At 59.8% G+C, this 16,503-nt stretch overlaps 1 protein-coding gene across 1 annotated transcript in view; it reads left to right on the forward strand.

Moving 5' to 3' along the window:
* The first annotated feature begins 3,787 nt into the window (after positions 1–3,787).
* FOXP4 (forkhead box P4) overlaps positions 3,788–16,503 on the forward strand; it is a 58,163-nt gene continuing 45,447 nt past the window's right edge. Inside the window, 1 exon segment of the mRNA XM_084302089.1 lies at positions 3,788–3,837. The gene's annotated coding sequence lies outside the window, so the exon portion shown is untranslated.

Here is a 16,503-nt window from a genome sequence, read left to right on the forward strand (position 1 = left end):
CGGTCCCCAAGGGGAGGCGATGGGCATGGAAATGGCTGGCACTTTTTGGGTGGAAAAACAGCTTTTCTGCTCTTGAGTTTTCCGCCTTGGAATGGGAATTTGGGGCTAAGCTGTGTGAATGCACAGCTCCCTCCCCAAAACATGAACACTTTTCCCTTGTTCTCCCTGTTTTCCCATTCCCGATTTTCCTTTCCCTTCTTTCCGTCCTATTTTTCTTTATTTTGCCTTGACCGAAGGAGGGAGAGAGGTAGGAAGCGGAAGGTTCAGGGGTGGCGTTCACATTTTTGGCCACTCATTGATTTTCAAACACGCATCTTTGGAAAACTCAGGTTTTCTTTTTTAAGTCACTCTCACGATGTAAGAAGAGACAGAAGACAAACGAGCTTTAGCTCTCGTGCTCTCCTCCATCGATTTGCCAGCAATGGCGAACCCGTAACCTGTGGCAAAAGGGTTTTGGGGCCAGCTCGGACTTTCCTGGCAGGATGAGGCTGCTGCCCGGGTCGGAGCCTTCAGTGGGATTAGAGCAGACCCGAAGCGACCTTTTCCATGGAAGTTTGCAGCTTTCTGCCAAGCTTACGGCAACCTGGGAATTCCTCCATTCTGGGTAAACACCTCCGAGTGAGGATTTTCACTTTTTAAAGATTTCCAATGTTCCGGGTGGAGAAGCAGGCACTTTGTAGAGGAGAAAAAATAAACAGAAAAAAAAATAGAGAGAGATTTGGGAATCCCAAGGACTTGGGGAATAACGGTGGAGGTGTAAGAGAGTGAGATGTGTCCTGCCGGGAGGAGCTGGGATGTACAAATCTGGAGGGGAAGCCCCCCGCCACGTGGGACCCCCCCCACTCGAGTGACACAAACTGTCCTCCCGTCGCGTGTCTCCGTGCTTTATAACCAGGCACTAAGCACAACGTCTGATCCCAGGGCGATAAATCCTGCTGCCTCCATCACATCTTTTTGGAGACGATGCACACCGAAAGCTTCGCCTGCTGCAGAATAAAGGAACTTTTTTCCCTTCCTTTTATTTTTCCCCTCTCTTGGGACTTCAGCACTGTAGCACGAGCATCTACGGTCTCTCCTGCCATCCCAGGAACATCTCTTGCCTGCAGCAGCCCCAAAGTCCCCCCAGAAATGAGGTTTCCAGCTGGGGCAGGAGCGAGGCAGCCCCTGGGAGCAGGATCGGAGCCCGCAAGGTGCCGTGGCGAGCCCCGCTTTGGGACCTCACCCAGGTCCCGTTCCTAATATTTTCTTCCTGGCTGACACAGACGAACAAAGAGGGATCTTTGGGCCACGCTCAATTCACAAACTCCCCTCGGTGGAAGTCTGCCCATGTCTTTTTGTGCAAATCCTTCCCACTCGGATGCTATTTGATGTCTTCAAAGGGGCTATTCTTATGTTGAGAAAAGAGGGCAGGCGCGGGTTTGACGAGGCTCTTCACTCAAAGCAAAGCTATTTTTCACTCCGAAGAGTGCCAGTTCGGGATTGAAAAAAAACAGCCTGGTGCTCGCAGCCTGATATTGGGGCGAAAAGCTCAAAAAGTCAGAACGCTGGGGCTCTCGTAGGCTACAAACCTGGGGAGGAAGGCGAGCAGGAAAACAGCCTTCACGTACCCAGGGGGGGAAACAAAGCTCTGTGAACCCACAAAAACACCTTGGGAAAATTGGCTCTTCGTGAAGCCAGGGGCAGGCAACGACTTGTGGTGCCTCTGTGGGTCACAGCCACCCCCAGAGCAAACCCTCTGCCCGAGCACCGTGCGCCAGGCTGTGCTCATCCCCTGCACCCCAAATCAAGGGGGGGGCTCCAGCATCCTTCCAAGCGCACCGTGCATGGGAATCGCTTGCTGTGATGAGCACAGAACTGCCCTTTTCCACCACTTTTGGGAAAATTTCCCTTTGGAGCAAAGAGCTAAAGGGAGGCCGCGTGGCTGAGGGTGGCCTGGGGGTGTTTTTGGGGTTTGGAGCTGTGGGGACACAGCACAGGGGACTGAGCCTCGCAGGAAACCCCATGAGGGAGCACACGGTGCCGAAACCTGGGAGCACGGAGAGGGCTGTTTGGGGTTTTTCACCATGAGGGAACGGGGGAGGCCGTCCTGCACCAAAGAAAAGTTTGCCAGCAGGAAACGAAGCCCTCCCCTCACCACAGCGGGGTCGGGGCATGGCATTTCAGAGAACCCCGTCCCGGGGGGCCCCTTCCAAGAAAGCCAGCCCCTTGGAGGAGAAGGTTGTGCAGAAGCGGGTGCGCAGCAAACACACGGCCGAGGGGAGCCCTCCAGGAAATCCCAGGCCTCCAGAGGAGGTGGGAGAAGGGCTGGAGGCTCAGCACCTCCCTGCCCTCACCACGATCTCTTTGCCCCCCCTGGAAAGATTTTTGGGGGGATGCCACTAATGGGGTCACCGGGATGTTTGCTGGGGGCACCAGAGCTTGCAGCTGGCGGGAGGGGGCTTTTCTGCCACGTGGAAATTCCAGGTGTAGGGGAATTTTCATTCAAGAATAATTAAAAAAAAAAAAAAAAGTTAAAATGAAATGGTCAAGAATAAAATAATCTGGGTGTATTAAACCACTTTTCATCCCAATTTCACTTTTTAAAGCTATTTCATCTGCCCAAACACCAGAAATGTCTAAAAAGCTGCTTTAGAAGTGAAAAAAAGAACATGGAATTGGTGCTAGTGAAACAAAGTGCCCATGGGACTTCCCAAAAATCTTCCTTTTGCTGTGTCCATGTGAGGTTGTGCCCACCCCATGGGCCTGGTGGGGACAGCACCCGGCCGGGCACATCACCGCGTCCCCCTGCCCTGCTCGGGGTCAGCCCTGGCACCCAATGGAGGGTGTTTTTGGGGTGTGGGGAAGGATTTGGGGTCTTGTGGCCGGGCAGTGTTTGGGGTCCAGCAGCCCAGTACGGAGGTTGGGTGCCAAATCCAGACGTGTGGGGTCAGCAGCCGGGTGCCAGTTTGGGTTCAGCGCCCCGGTTCAGGCCCTGGGGACCCTCATTGCCTGGCTGGATGCGGCTGTGGGGTGTCACGGAGTGGTTTTGGGGGGGCTGCTGGCTCAGGGCCTCACCTTTCCCATCTGTAAAATGGGCTCAGCGACCCCACACCACCTCCGCTCCCCCCGGCAGCACTTCGCCCCACAACCACCCCGTCCCCCGTGCCTCAGTTTCCCCGTGCACCCCTTAGCCGATACGTTCCTCCTGGGCTTGGGGAATCCCACAATTAGCGCTGGCACTAATTAGGACCACGGGGAACACACAGAGGGGGGGCAGCAAGCCCCACTTGGGGGGTAACAGTGGCGGTGAACCCACCGCACCCCTCACACCACCGACCAAGCGGGTGGGTGTGGGGGCACGGGGACAGCACGGGGCACCCCCCCCTCTCTCCGTAGCCTTCCTCCTCCTCTTCCTCGGGCCCAAGAGAAGGCGGGGGGGGGGCAAGGAAAGCGGCTGCACCTGCTTTAGAGGAACTATGGTAGGGCGGCCGCCTCCCGCCCCGCTCCACCGCGCCCGCGCCGAGCCGAGCCCAACCGGGACAGGGGCGGCCCCCGGAGCCCTGCCCGGCCCCGCAGCCTCCCCACAGCCTTCGGGGGTCCCGGGGAGGGGGGGGGGTCCCAAAAAATTACAAGGGGGGGGGGGAAGCGCCAAGAGGGCGCCGGTGCCGGTTCCCCCCCCCCACCGACTCGTTTAACAGCAGCAGCCGCCTCCTCGTGCCATGCAGCGGCCGTCCTAGAGGCGCGCCCCGTCCAACTTTGGGGGGGAGGAAGGAGGAGGAGGAGGAGGAGGAGGAGGAGGAGGAGGAAGGGGAGGAAGAGGAGGCGGCCGCATGCCCGCCGCGGCCCCCGCGCTACCAGGTGGGTGAGAGCGGAGCGGGGCTTTGGGGGGGGGGGGGGGTCCCGGTGCCGCCCCCCCCCCTCATCGGGGATCTTCGACAGGACCCCCCCTTTTCCCCCTTTTTTCCCCTTTTCCCCCTTTTTTTCTCCCCTTTTTCCCTTTTTCCCCCCTTTTCCTTTTTTTTTTCCCCCCTTTTCCCTCTTTTTTCCCCAATTTCCCCCTTTTTTTCCCCCTTATCCCCCCCTTTCCTCCCATTTCCCCCCACTTTTCCCTCTTTTTCCCCTTCTCCCCCCATTCTCCCTCTCTCTTTTCCCCTCTTTCCCCCCATTTTTCCCCTCTTCCCCCCCCTCCTCCCCCCCTTTTCCCCCCCCTTTTCCCCTTTTCTCCCCCCATTCCCCCCTTTTTCCCCTCTTCTCCCCCCCTTTTACCCCCCTTTCTCCCCATTTTTCCCCCCTTTCCCCTTTTTTTTCCCCTTATTCCCCCCCCTCCTCGGAAGTTTGCTGCGGAGCCGGGACAAAGGCAGCGGGGGGGGGGGGGCAGAATTGGGGAGGGGGGGGGGACATTAATTAGGAAGGGGGCTTAATGAGGAGGGGGGGTCCCGAAGGGGGTGGGGGGGGATCCCGGTGGGGTGGGGGGGGGGTCCCCATTGCGCCCCTCTCTTGGTGGTGGTGATGGGGGGGGGGGGGGGCTCGGGGGTCTCCGCCGCCACCCCCCCCTCGAGGCGTTCCCCGGCCGGCAGCGGAGGAGGAAGAAGAGGAGGAGGAGGAGGAGGAGGAGGAGGAGGAAGGCGGCCCCCGGCAGCCCCCTCGGGGCGGGTTGGGGCTTGGGGGGGTGGGTTGGGGGGGGGGGGGGACACACACACACACGGGGCGAGCTGGGCTGAGCCGAGCCGGGCTCCGGAGGTGCCGCTCCCCGGCGGGCCGGGGGTCCCAGCACCGAGGTGGGGGGGGGGACAGACAGACACAGACAGACACCCAGACACACGGCCCCCGCCATGCCGAGCCTCCGCCGTGCTCCCTTTGTTGGGGCTTCGCCTTTTTCCCCCTTCTTTCTTCCCCCGCTGGCAGTTTTGCTTTAACACCAGCTGCTCGCCGGGGGGCTCGGGGTGGGCTCTTTTGTATTTTATTTTTTTTTTTTAATTTTTTTTTATTATTATTATTATTATTTTTTCCCCCCTTTCCTCCCACCCAACCCCACTTTTCCAACTCGCCCCCCCCAGCCCCGCCGCCGCTCCTCGCTCGAGATAAATTAAGTCGGGCGGCCGAGCGGCCCCAAGTTTTTCCAATTGCTGGGAGGAAAGCAGCAGCCGCCGCCGCCGTCAACCTGCAGCGAGATCGCCCGGCGCCCTGGGAAACCCTCTAGAAAACCCACAAGGTGAGGGAGAGGAGGAGAAAACCCACCCGCACCGCCAAAAAATTCAAACCCCGTTGCAGGGAGCCGGAGGAACCGGCCGCGGGTTTGGCACCGGGGTGGGGGCCACCGCCGCGCGCCCCGACCCGAATCCGTGCCCGCCGTGCGCCCGGCTGAGAAGTTTGGGAGTCTTCGGTGCGCCTTTGTTTGGGGTGGGAGATGGGGTGGTTTGGCCTAGGGGGGGGTCCTGTGAGGTTTTAGGGGGGGTTGGGGGCTGCGGTGTGATGCCCACAGCCCGCGGGAGGGCTCGGGGGGGTGCCTGCCGCGGGTGGTGACGGCGGCGATCGGGGGCGCCTTGGCGAAGAGTTGTTGCGGACGGAGCCGTCGCCTTCTGGGGGGTCGGAAATTGCTGGGGAACAACCTAAAAAATTATAATGGGGGTGGCGAAGCCTCAGAGCCCACTGAGAGCCCCCCCCCCCCCCCCCGGGGCGGCTTCGGCTCAGCTTGGCTCGGCGCGGTCCCGGCTCGGTGGCGCGATGGTGCCCCGGCAAAGTTCGCTCACTCCTATTCTTCCCCGAGCCCTCTCCCTCGTCCGTGTCCGAAACAAACGCGGCTCTGTCTCTTCTCTCCCGCTCCCCCCGGAAAAAAAAAAAAAAAAAAAAAAAAAAGAAAGGCTCTCCACAAAGTGCCGTGCTAGCAGCAGATCGCTCCGAATAATTTCTGTCGGTGGTTGGAAATCTGGTTCGAGTTGGCAGGCGCGGTCTGAAGGTGTGTGTAGGGGAGAACAAGTGGAGCGTAATTGGGTTTGCTTTGGCCATTTGGGATTGATTCTTTTTTTGTTCTTCCCCCCCTCCCTTTTTTTTTTTTTAAAAAAAAAAAAAAAAAAGCAAAGTGAAGGGCTGTCGCCTTGTCTTCTCCCCCCGTGCGCTTTCTAAATCGAATGAAAACCCGCGTGGGGGAGAGCAGGAATAAATCGCGGCCGCCCGAAAGCTCAACTTCGCTCGGAGCGGGCGAAGCGCACGCTGTGAAAAACTTGCCCTGGGTTTTTCCTCCTCTTAATGTAGTCCTAAAGGGATTTGGGTCCGGATTCCTCCCCTGGACCCCTTTTCGGATTTAGGCAGCTCCACCGGCTCCGCTCGGCGGCCGCGGGCTCCCGAGGTTGCCTCTTGCCACGGTCGGACCCAACTTAGCACCGGGTTAAGCCCTGGCTTTTCCGCGAGCGTCGTAAAGCTGTGGGGCACACCATAAAAACGTTATTAGTTTCTGTATTAAAAAGCCCGGGTTGTTCCTTAACCCGAACCAGAAGGAGGATTTGCTTTTTACAAATTTCTGCTTGTGTGCGAAGCAATTTTACGCGAGCACCGCGTTGGGCTGGGAGCAGGCGTTCGGTGGGGAAATCACAACGTGGGGCTCGCGCCCCTGGTCGCTGTGGGTTCCTGGGGACCTCATCCCCCTTCGTCCTCCCCAGCTTGTCAATTAAACACGGTGAAAGTCTCAGGCTGCTGCGAAACCCAGCTCTGAATTTATTTTTTTAATTCCCACCCCCTCTTCGGGTCTTTTTAAAACCCGGCGAGCCCCCGGGGGTGGGTGGACGGAGAAATCACCGGGTTCGTAAAATTTACCCCCCTTTTTTTCTTTGCTTTTTTTAAAAATTATTATTTTTTTTTCCCCCTTCAGGTTGCTCAAATCAAACTGCAAAAGGCAGGGGGGGGTGGGGATGCGCTGGGGGGAGAAATGTGACGAAAAGCAGGGAGGAAATTTCGTGTGCCGAGGCTTTTGTCAGGGCTGCGGAGCCCTGGGGTGGCTCCGGCTCCTGCCTGGCCCTTTGTGGTGCGGGGCTGGGGGCCGGGGGGGGCCGGGACTTGGAGTAGTGCTGGGAATCATCCGGGCTCGGAGATGCTGCTTTTTTAAAAAAAATTATTAGAATTTATTAGTTGTTGGGTTTTTTTTGTTGTTGTTGTTGTTGGGGTCCCCCCCCTCCAAGTCCATTTGAGCCCGAAGCAGGGGGCTGAGCATCGCTGGGAGAAGCAAACGCTGCCGTGACCTGGTGCAGAGCCCAAACTCGGGCTTGGTTTTTGGGGAAAAAGTGGGAAATTCTCCCCCTCAGCCCCAGGAAGGTGCTGCAGGGTCCTGGGCCCCGGGGGGGGAGCCTTGGTTGCCCCCCGTGGGGAAGGGGCCGGGTGAGGAGGATGCGCTGGGAAGCACCCGGGCGCCTTTTGGGGCAGGTTTCCTTGTGGGGGGAGCAGAAAGCTGAGAAAACCGGTGGAGAAATGGGATGAAAAGGGCTGAAAAGTTGTGGTTTGGGGGCGGGGGGAGGCGAGGAGGGGGGCTGAGAGCGTGCAGAGGGGGGGGAACATCAGCAGCCCCGCTCCCCTCCCTGCCCTCCGAGGACACATCCTGGTGCCACGGCCGGAGAGGGTTTGGGCAAGGAGCGCACCCCGTAAAACCCAGCGCCGCCGAAATCCCCGCTGCGGGCCCGTGCCCCTTCTTCTCCCTCCTCATAACCCGGCAGGAATGCGAGTGCACTCACTTGTGAAGTTGCTGCCCGGAGAGCCCGGCAGCTTTTCTTTTCTGCCGCCGGAGAGGGGGACGCTTTGAGGCTGTTTGTGTCGCGCAGTGGGGCTGGGGAGGGGGGCGGCGAGGCTCCGGCTTTGAGTTGTGTTTTTTTTTTTTCTCTGCTTTTTTTTTTTTTTTTTCATTATTTTATTCCTCTTCCCCCCCCCCCTCCCTCCCTCCACCTCCTCGGCTCCTTCTCGGCCGTCCCGCGGGGGGCAGAGGGGCTGGAGGTGCGGGGCCGGCTTCGCTTTTGTGGTGGCAATGTGGGGGGCGAGCCCCACGCGGGGACGCGTCCCATTCTTCTTCCCCAAGAAAGGCAGGACAGCGCCGAGCCCCCCTCCTTTCTTTCACCCCCCCCACGGTTCATTTAAAAGGAAGGCACGGCTCTATCTTTTTGGCACCTCGTTTCCCACCGCAGAGCGGGCTTTGGCGGCTGGAAGGGTTCGGGAAATCCTTTTTATTCGTGGCAGGGGCCGTTTGCCCCCCTTGGCCGTGGTGTTTCCGAAGCGCTGAGCCCCGGCCGCGGGTGGTGCGGGGGCTCCTGGGGATGCTCCCCGCTGCCTCCCGACAGCTCCCAGCCCTGGGGGCCGGGGGCGATTTCCCCTTTCCCCCCCCCCCCTTCCTTCTGCTTGCCGCTGTGCCGCTGTCACCTGCCGTTTCTGGAAGTGGAAACGTGAAATTTCCTGCCCTGTCCGCTTTCATTTCCATCTCCTCCGGCGCGGCCGCTCGCAGGAGGGCACCTTGAAGCCGGGGGCTCGGCTGTGCCCCCCCCCCCCGGGGGGGAGCTGCTGGCATCTGCCCCTTGGAGGGGCGAGCGTGGTGATACCCAGAGAGGGAGAGGAAAAACGGGGGGAATAAAGCCCTAAAAGCACTCGGGAAGCCACCCGTGCGTCTCAGGAGATGTAAAAACACGACAACGTGCGGCTTCTGGGCACCCTGGCGCACCTGAGAGAAGTGCTGCCTGCCTCTGCCCTTCGACGTCGCCTCCCCTCGCTGTATTTTGATTTTTCCAGAAAAAAAAAAATACCCTTGCCCGCTGGGGATTCCTGGCTGGCAGCTCGGCCCCACTGCCAGGCAGCACGGGGACAGAGTGGGAAGGGGCTCCCGGCACTCGGGGGGGCACCGCGTGCGGCACCAAGACCTGCGGCTCGGGGTAGGGGTGGTCGGAGCTGCAAAAACTTCCCAATTCTTCTCATCCCGAGAGCATTTTGCAGTTGTGTGATGCGCAGCGGAGGCGCCGCCGGAGAGGTTTTCTTGAAAACTTTTTCCTGCTCTGATTTAAAGCCCTTTTGGCGACCGAGTTGCTGCGCTGAAGCGCGACGCTCGCGACAAAAACGCGCTGGCAAAAACGCAGCAGCACCAGGGCGGGGGGGGGAGAATTGGGAGGCAAAAATCCACCTTCCCTCGGAGGTCTGCAGCGAGATGCTGAGCCCGTCCGTCCGCGTTTTATTTCATAAAGATCTCGCTCCCTGCCCACAGAGATTAGATCTGGGGACGGAGCTGAAGGGAAGTCATTAAGGGATTACGATGCCTTGTGCCGGGAGCGCAGACGTGGGTACGGGGCCGGCCCTAACGGTACCTGGATACCGAAACAAATGAACCCTGAATGCTCGAAGCACTTGGCACGGGCTGTCTCCATCCGCTTGTCTTTTTTTTTTTTTTTTTTTTCCTTTTTTTTTTTTTTTAAGGGGAAAAAAAAATATAAAAGCCTGCGTTGGAGATGTGCTCGGAGTTGTTAGCTGGGTTGTTAGCTCGGTTGAAGCAAGCCGGTGTCGGCGCTCGCCGGCCCCAGGCGACGCTCGCTGCCTGGCTTTCATGCCCTGGCAAGTTGGCAAGAAAAAAAAAAAAAAAAAAAAAAAAAGTCTTTTTGCTTCGTGCTCAAACGGAAATCCTTCTCCTGTGCCGCGGTTGTCGGGTCCGGATCAGCAGCAAAAGCACTTTCAGTTTTTTATTTTTTTTTTCTACGTCTGTATTTTCTGTAAGCAAAGCAGGGAGAGGAGGGTGGCTGCGAAGGGGGAGGAAATTTCTCCCGGTCCCGGCGGATCCTGCGTGCGTTTTATCAGGAGCGAAAGGTGCACTAACAAAACTTTTTTCTTTTTTTTTCTTTTTTTTTTTTTTTTTGGATTGGGGTGGGGAAGGGGGGGGATTGCTCTGCTCTCCGAAATGCGGGCAGCTGTGAAAACACGCGCGCGCACACACACACACACACAAAAAAAAAAAAAAAAATCCTTTTTAAGGTACTAGAGGGGGAAGAAAATCCCGTCGGGGGCCCTGCTTCGGAGGCAGTTTGAAAGCTGTTTATTCTGCCTCATTGGCAAACCTCTTCCACGTGACCGTGTTTGGTCGGGAGCTGGCACGGGCCGATGGGGAAGCTGCCGGCCGGATCCGGGCGCCTGGGGCTGCTCCCGGCTGGGCCGCGGGCTCCACGCTGCCAGCGGGGCGCCTGCGAGGGCTGCGCGCTCCAAGGGGCGTTCGGGTACGTGTTGGGGACCCCCGATTCCCCCCCCCGTGGATGTTTAGGGGGGGTTGGGTTTGGAGGGGTGGGGGCCAGCTCGAGCCGCTCACCGCGTGCTGGTGGTGGTGGCACCGAGGAGGAGCCGTCGAGGGTTTCGTGTGCCGGGGCTGGATCGGTGCCAAGAGGCTCGGGGATTTGGGGTGACGCCGGCACGGGGCTGGGCGTTTGCTCGGGCACCGCTGGTGCTGGTTAAGCAAACAGGAGGAGAAAGGGGCCGCGGCAGGGATCGGCCGGGATGAGCGGCCCCGCTGGCGGCGGGCGGTGTCGAAAGGGCTCGTTTCAACACACCTTCCCCGGGCGCTCGCAGGACTGGGTTTATCCGGTGGGATTTAACCAGGCTGGGGCGAGCAGAGGGAGAAAACGGCAGCGGGGCGTGCTCCCTGCTGCCATCCGGGGCAGCGTGCGCCTCACCGAGCATCGTGCCAAACGGTGTCAGAGCCCAGGCTCCGTCCTGCCCGCCCTGCGTGAGCCTCGGCGGCTCGCTCGAGACCTCTGAGTTTATTCCGTGCGCCGGGGATCAGTGGTGAGTAGCTGTTTTTGCCTGCCTGATGTGAACGTGCAAGCCGGGGACTGCGCTGTGTGTAGTGAGATCGGGATGGGGACCACCTCGGAGAAGCTGTCACGGGCTGGATAAATGCTGTCTCCAGCCCCGGGAGCGTGCTGCAGCCAGGGCTTGTGCTCGGGAGTGAGGGATGCGCACAGGTCCCATCCACCCGGGGATGTCTCCTCTTGGTGGCTCACATTTTGCCCGGGGCTGGCTCGCTGGTAGCTTGCAGCTGGGCTCGTGGCTTGCTTGGATGTGTGGCGTCACGTGCTGGGGTCGGCTGCTGTGGGATGGGGTTTCCAGGATGGATAACCCCGCTTTGGCCACACTGGGGGGGTCCTCGTGGCAGGAGGATGAAGATGAGGATGACTGTCCCCAGTCCAGCTTGGCAGAGCAGGCCCCAGGAGGGGGAAGCTGCCCCCCCTCTGCATGGGCAGAAGCTGTGGGGCTGTCCGGGACGTGGGGTGGTCCCAAGGGTGTTGGAGCTGCCCCTGCCTCTGGGCAAGGGGACGGCGTATGGCAAGAATTGTCAGCTGGAGCGGTTTCGTGGTGAGCATCGGCAGGTTTGGGCTCCCCTGGGCCTGGTTTGGGGAAGAGATTTTGGGTAAAGACCCCCTGCCACGGCCTGGCCAAGCCTGAGGGTCCCCAGGTAGCGTCGTGTCCCCTCCGGGTGCCACCTACTCTGTCCTGGTGGCCACCCTGCAGAGGCACTGTTGTGGCTGCACCCCGAGGTGTGGAAGCAGAACGGGACGGCGATGCCTGGACCCAAACCCAAACCTTTAACCACACGCGTCCCATCTGGGGCATCTCCCCCTCCGACGGGAGCTCCGGGCTCCTGGCAGGGGCAGGATTTGGCTGCGAGATGCTGGGCGCAGCGGGGTGCTGTGCCGGTGGGCGGCTGGCCCCCGGTGTCCAAAGTCCGCGGCCGATCCCTCCTGGATGCGGCCAGACCTGAGGCCGGGAGGGAAATTCCCAAATGCAGCCACGTTCGGCTTATTGGAAACGGAAGGAGGAGAGAAAATAAAAAAGCATGCCTGGGGACAAAGTCCCGTAACTTCTGCGGCAGGAAATGTGGATTTTGAAAATCTCCTGTCCCGGGCGCAGCCGCAAACCCCACTTCTTTTGCCTCCACGGATTTGGGTGGCTGGAAAAAAAAAAAGGCCGGTGAAGTGGCTTTTATAAAATGATGTTTCCAGCTTTGCCCTTCTCTGATATTGTCTCCAAAGTATTTATGCCTTCTCCTTCGTTCCCCAGGCTGCTTTCCCTGCAGGGAAATCCCTTCCCGACCGGAGCCATGCCACTTCTCTTCTGCATGGGGGCTCTGGGTTGGGTTTTGCTTGCTCCCGTGTCTGGATTGTGCCGCTGTGCCCTGCTCTCAGCCTCGACTGTTTGTGTGTAAATGACCCCCCCAAAGGGCCAGGATTTTTCAGCTGGGAAGCAAAAGGGGTGCTCGGCTCCTACCCTGCTGGAAAACCTGAGCTGGGGGGTTGTGACGGTGCTGGGCTTGGGTTTGCAGGAGGGGGAACGGAGCCGGGTCCCTCCTGTAGGCAGGTGCAAGGTGGGAATGAGGGGAAAAAGGAGAGAAATGGGCAATGGAGAGCAGACGGGCAGGCTGGGTGTCAGGCCGCATCCTGCACCAGGACAAGGCTTTTTTGGGGGGCGGCAGAGCCACCCCGGTTCCTGCAGCGTTTCAGAGGGCTGGGATGAAAGCCGTGGAGCAGCCGGGCGATGGGGAAACCCTGCAAAGTTGCTGCTGCGGGGAAGGGAAGAGAAATAGGGAAGAAGTCCTAAAATCCCTTCGAGGGCGAGGTGTGTGTAAGCGTCCCGGAGCAGGGATTGCCGGCCGAGCTTCCCTCTCGCGGCGTGGCACGAGGTTTGCTTTGTTCCTCTTTTGCTGGAGCTGCAGGCGGAAGGTTTGTGCTCGCTTCAGCCCTGCCGAAATTCGGGTCCGAGTTCCCCCATCACCGGGGGATGTGGCAGGGACCCGGTGTGAACGGGACAGGTCCCGGGGCTGATCCCTGCCTGCCCTGGAGGATGCTCGGGGCTCTCCGGATCCGTCCCCAAAGGTCACTCGCTCCCTGCTCGGCACGGCTCCGGTCGGGTTATTCTCGCTTCCTCTTTTAACCCAGGTTTTTATTTATACCTAGCGTGGCACATTCCGCTTTTAGGCTCCGCTTCCAAATCCCTTGAAGTCTTTCCCTTGATGCTGGCGGGCTGTAGCCTGAACAAACGTCCTTGTCTGTGGGAAGAGGAGCCGCCGCTCCGAATCTGGGTCAAGCTTTGGGGCTGTCGGAGCAGCCCCGTCCGGGATCAAACGCCGCATTGTTCCTCGCAGGTAGCACAAAGGTCCCCCCGACGCCCCTCGGGTTACAGAGCCTTTGAAAACTCTGCTGAAAAGGGCAGCCCGTTTAGAAATGTGATGAGGGAAAGCTGCCGGGCCGAGGGGAAGCGTTTGGGGATCGGAGAGGGATTTAGGGAAGGTCGGGGCCAGCTGGTTGATTATCTGCGGTGATGCGAGAGGAGCCCCCGGCGCTGCTGAGCTCCATCCCTGTGCTCGGGGGTAGGTTTGGGACACACGGACAGACAGACAGACAGACAGACATCTTTAAAGTTGTCTACAGGATTACGGCTAGGGTTAGGAGCGTTGGTCCATGTGGGGCACCCAGGGGCTCGTGGCCGGTGGAGTTTTGGTGACCTGGATGGTGACCGCGCTGCGTCCCGGTGTCTTTGCCATCCCTTGTCCTGCCGTGGTTGTTTTAGGGATGTGCCCTGCTCGGTGTGGCTGCTGACGAGGCCCGTGCTGCTCAGGAGCACTTCAGCGTGCCCACGGCAGTGTGCTCACAAGGAATGTCCTGATCTGGGACAGCCACGCTGCTTTGGGGTGAAACCCGCCAGTTCCAGGGACGGCGAGGAAAGGCGCTGCCGGGGCCGTGTCCCCAACACACCCTGCCCGATGCCCCCAGAGCGAGGTGCTCCATCTCCACCTCTGGGGGATGCATTTTTGGGGCAGGCGAGGGCTGCCCTAGCTGCCTGCTTCACCAGGGACGTGACGAACCCCACAGCAGCAGGGGCTGTGCTGGAGCTTTGCCTGCACCCAGCTTGGGGTGGGCACCGGTCCCACCGTGCCCCCTCTGCCCAGGCAGTGAATCCTAAATTAATATCGTAAAGAACGAGGATTTTTTTTCTTTTTTAAAGAGGGACAGAGGGGAGAAAACCCCACAGCATTCCAGGCGTGCTCTGCAATGAGGCTGCATCTCACACCACCTCCCTAGCGCAGCGCCATCCGTCCCGTGCCACCGGGGATGCCCCCAGTGGCACTCGGCCACCAAACCCCGGTCACTTCTGGCTGGAGCCTCAGCAGTGCCCTGCCTGCTGCTGCTGTGTGTGTGCACCCCACGGCTGGATGAGTTTGGGGTCTTCCAGGAGGAAGCATCACCCGTTGACGGCGATTATCAGGGATTTGGGGGTGCAGACCCCTTCTGGCACAGCTTTATTGCGCCTCTGTCAGTCCCCGCGGTCCTTCCATAGCTCTGTCCCAGTTTGCACAGCAGGGACACGCTGCTGGGATTTGGGAGGGTGCTGAGTCCCGCTGCGTGCTTTAAGGGCTGAGCTCTTGGGTTCGCAGCGGGGTTCCGGAGCCCAGCGTGGTCTGGAGATGCTGGGGGTGGTGCTGCGGGACCAGCTCGACGGCCCGGTCAGAGGGATGCTGGAAACGCGGCCGTGCAACGCAGTCCCTGCCGGGAAAGGAGACGAGCTCCTGCTCCATCCCTGCACATGGCACCCTGGAAAGGGTGCAGGGGGGCTCTCCCCGGCCCCGCTCAGCTCAGGATCGAAGAGGATGCAGCAGCTGAACGCGGCTCATCCCGGGTCGCCCACCAAGGACCGCGGCGCGTGGGGGACCCTGGCGTGGGGAGGTGCTTCCCCGGCTTGTGGGGATGCTCTGAGCCTCTGAACCCTCTTCTGCACGCCCGAAACTTCCAGCACACCTCCCTCCCTGCACTGATGCCATCTTCGGGTGCCGCTTCCCACGTTTTAAGGCAACTCCTGAACCTGCTCGCGTTCCTCCAGCCGCGGCTCCCGGTGCTGCTGTCGGGAGCCGTGTTTGTCCTCGGGGTGTGCTGGAACCAGGCAGGAGGTGCTGAACCCATGCAGGGCAGCCGAGCCGTGCAGAAACAGCATCGGGAAGGGGTTCGAAACAGCCGAGCCCTGCTCCAGGGGTGCTGGCGAGACGGGGAGCCGGCCTCAGGTCATGCCTGCCTCTGATTCGGATGCAAAAAAAGGACTTCAGACCGAGAGTTTGAAAATGCCCAAGGATAGTTCTCCCCCCCCACCGCCTTTTTTCTTCTTTCTCCTCGTGAGCAGCATAATTTCTGGATGAAAACCAGGCCTCTTCCTGAATAGAAATGGGACTTGCAGTGGAAAGCATCACTGTGCAGCGGGGAGTGCGTTAAGTAGAGCGTTTCTGGATGAATTTTTGCACAAACATGACCGAGTCTGGGAAAACTTGCAGCATCTGAGTTCTTCCCTCGCATTTAATAGGCACCGCGTTGTTGTTTTTTTTTTTTTTTTTATTTCCACCCTCTGGATTATTTAAAGGCCAGAAGAGACTTTTAGCAACCTCCAGCCTGACTTCATGCAAACTCAGCTGGAAAATTTTGCTCGGGGCCGTGTGTCCCAGCACCGCATCCCTCGGGGCTGGCGGCATCGGTACGCCCGCGCGCCCCCGTTGCTCCTTTTCCTGGTCCCATCTGGCTCTCGCCTGCTTCCAGTTCATTTTCTCCCTTCTTGGCTGTGTCCTCACCCTGCTCAGCCTCAAACTGGTTTTCTTTTTTTTTTATTTTATTTTTTATTTTCCCCATAAACACGCCGTCACCAGGAGCCTTCCTCCCCCCCGGCGCTGCCCTTCCAGCTCCCAGGGCTGCCGGGTGCCGCTCCCGTGCCGTGGGTGCCTTTCTCAACCCCAGACACATCCGGACACTTCCTTGCCCTCCTCTTCCTCATCTCGCCGTGGGGCAGGCGTGGGACACGATGCTGTCAGTGGCTCTGTCCAGGAGGAAGAGCCCTCCTCTTCCTCGGCACCGGCTGGAGGCTGCGGTAGGTGGGTGCCTCGGAGAGACACCCGCGGGCGCAGGTGGCTTCAGGCTGTTGGTGTGCAACAGGGAGGGAAGGGATCGCAGCACGTGGTGACTTGGGTGAGTGACACGTTGGGTTTGGGATGTGTTGGGTGCCTGGCACGTTGGGCACGCGTTGTGTGTGCCCCAGAGGCTGGCCTGGGGCTCTGCAGCGGGCAGGATGCGTGCGCCACGTCCGTGCCTCCCCGCCGCGCGCGCTCGGGTTGGCGACGAGCAAAAAGAGCCGCGTGCACCACAATCAGGCAGAGCCTTAACCCTCAGGCTGGCTTTATTCTGTGAGATGTCTGCGTGTCCCCATGGCTGGAAACATCGATGTGTGGCTGGTGGGTGCCACACAGGGCCCTGGGTGCCGCACGGGGCCGCGGGTGCAAGGCTGCGGGGCGCGCACGCGTGCACGGGCGGACGTGCGCACGCACGTGGGTGTGCACGGCGCTCTCCTCCGGGGCTTGGGCTGCAAGTTCTTCCCCTGGAAGAGCAGCGAGGGGAGGTGCTTTTAATTATTTTAATAGGATTTTGAGGAAGGAGCGCGCTCGGGCTGCAAATCTTAAAGGCTTCGTCCCGTGTGGAGGCGCGGAGCGGTTCTGACAGC

Source organism: Netta rufina (genome assembly GCF_964035555.1).
Source record: "Netta rufina genome assembly, chromosome: 26".
Classification (NCBI taxonomy): domain Eukaryota; kingdom Metazoa; phylum Chordata; class Aves; order Anseriformes; family Anatidae; genus Netta; species Netta rufina.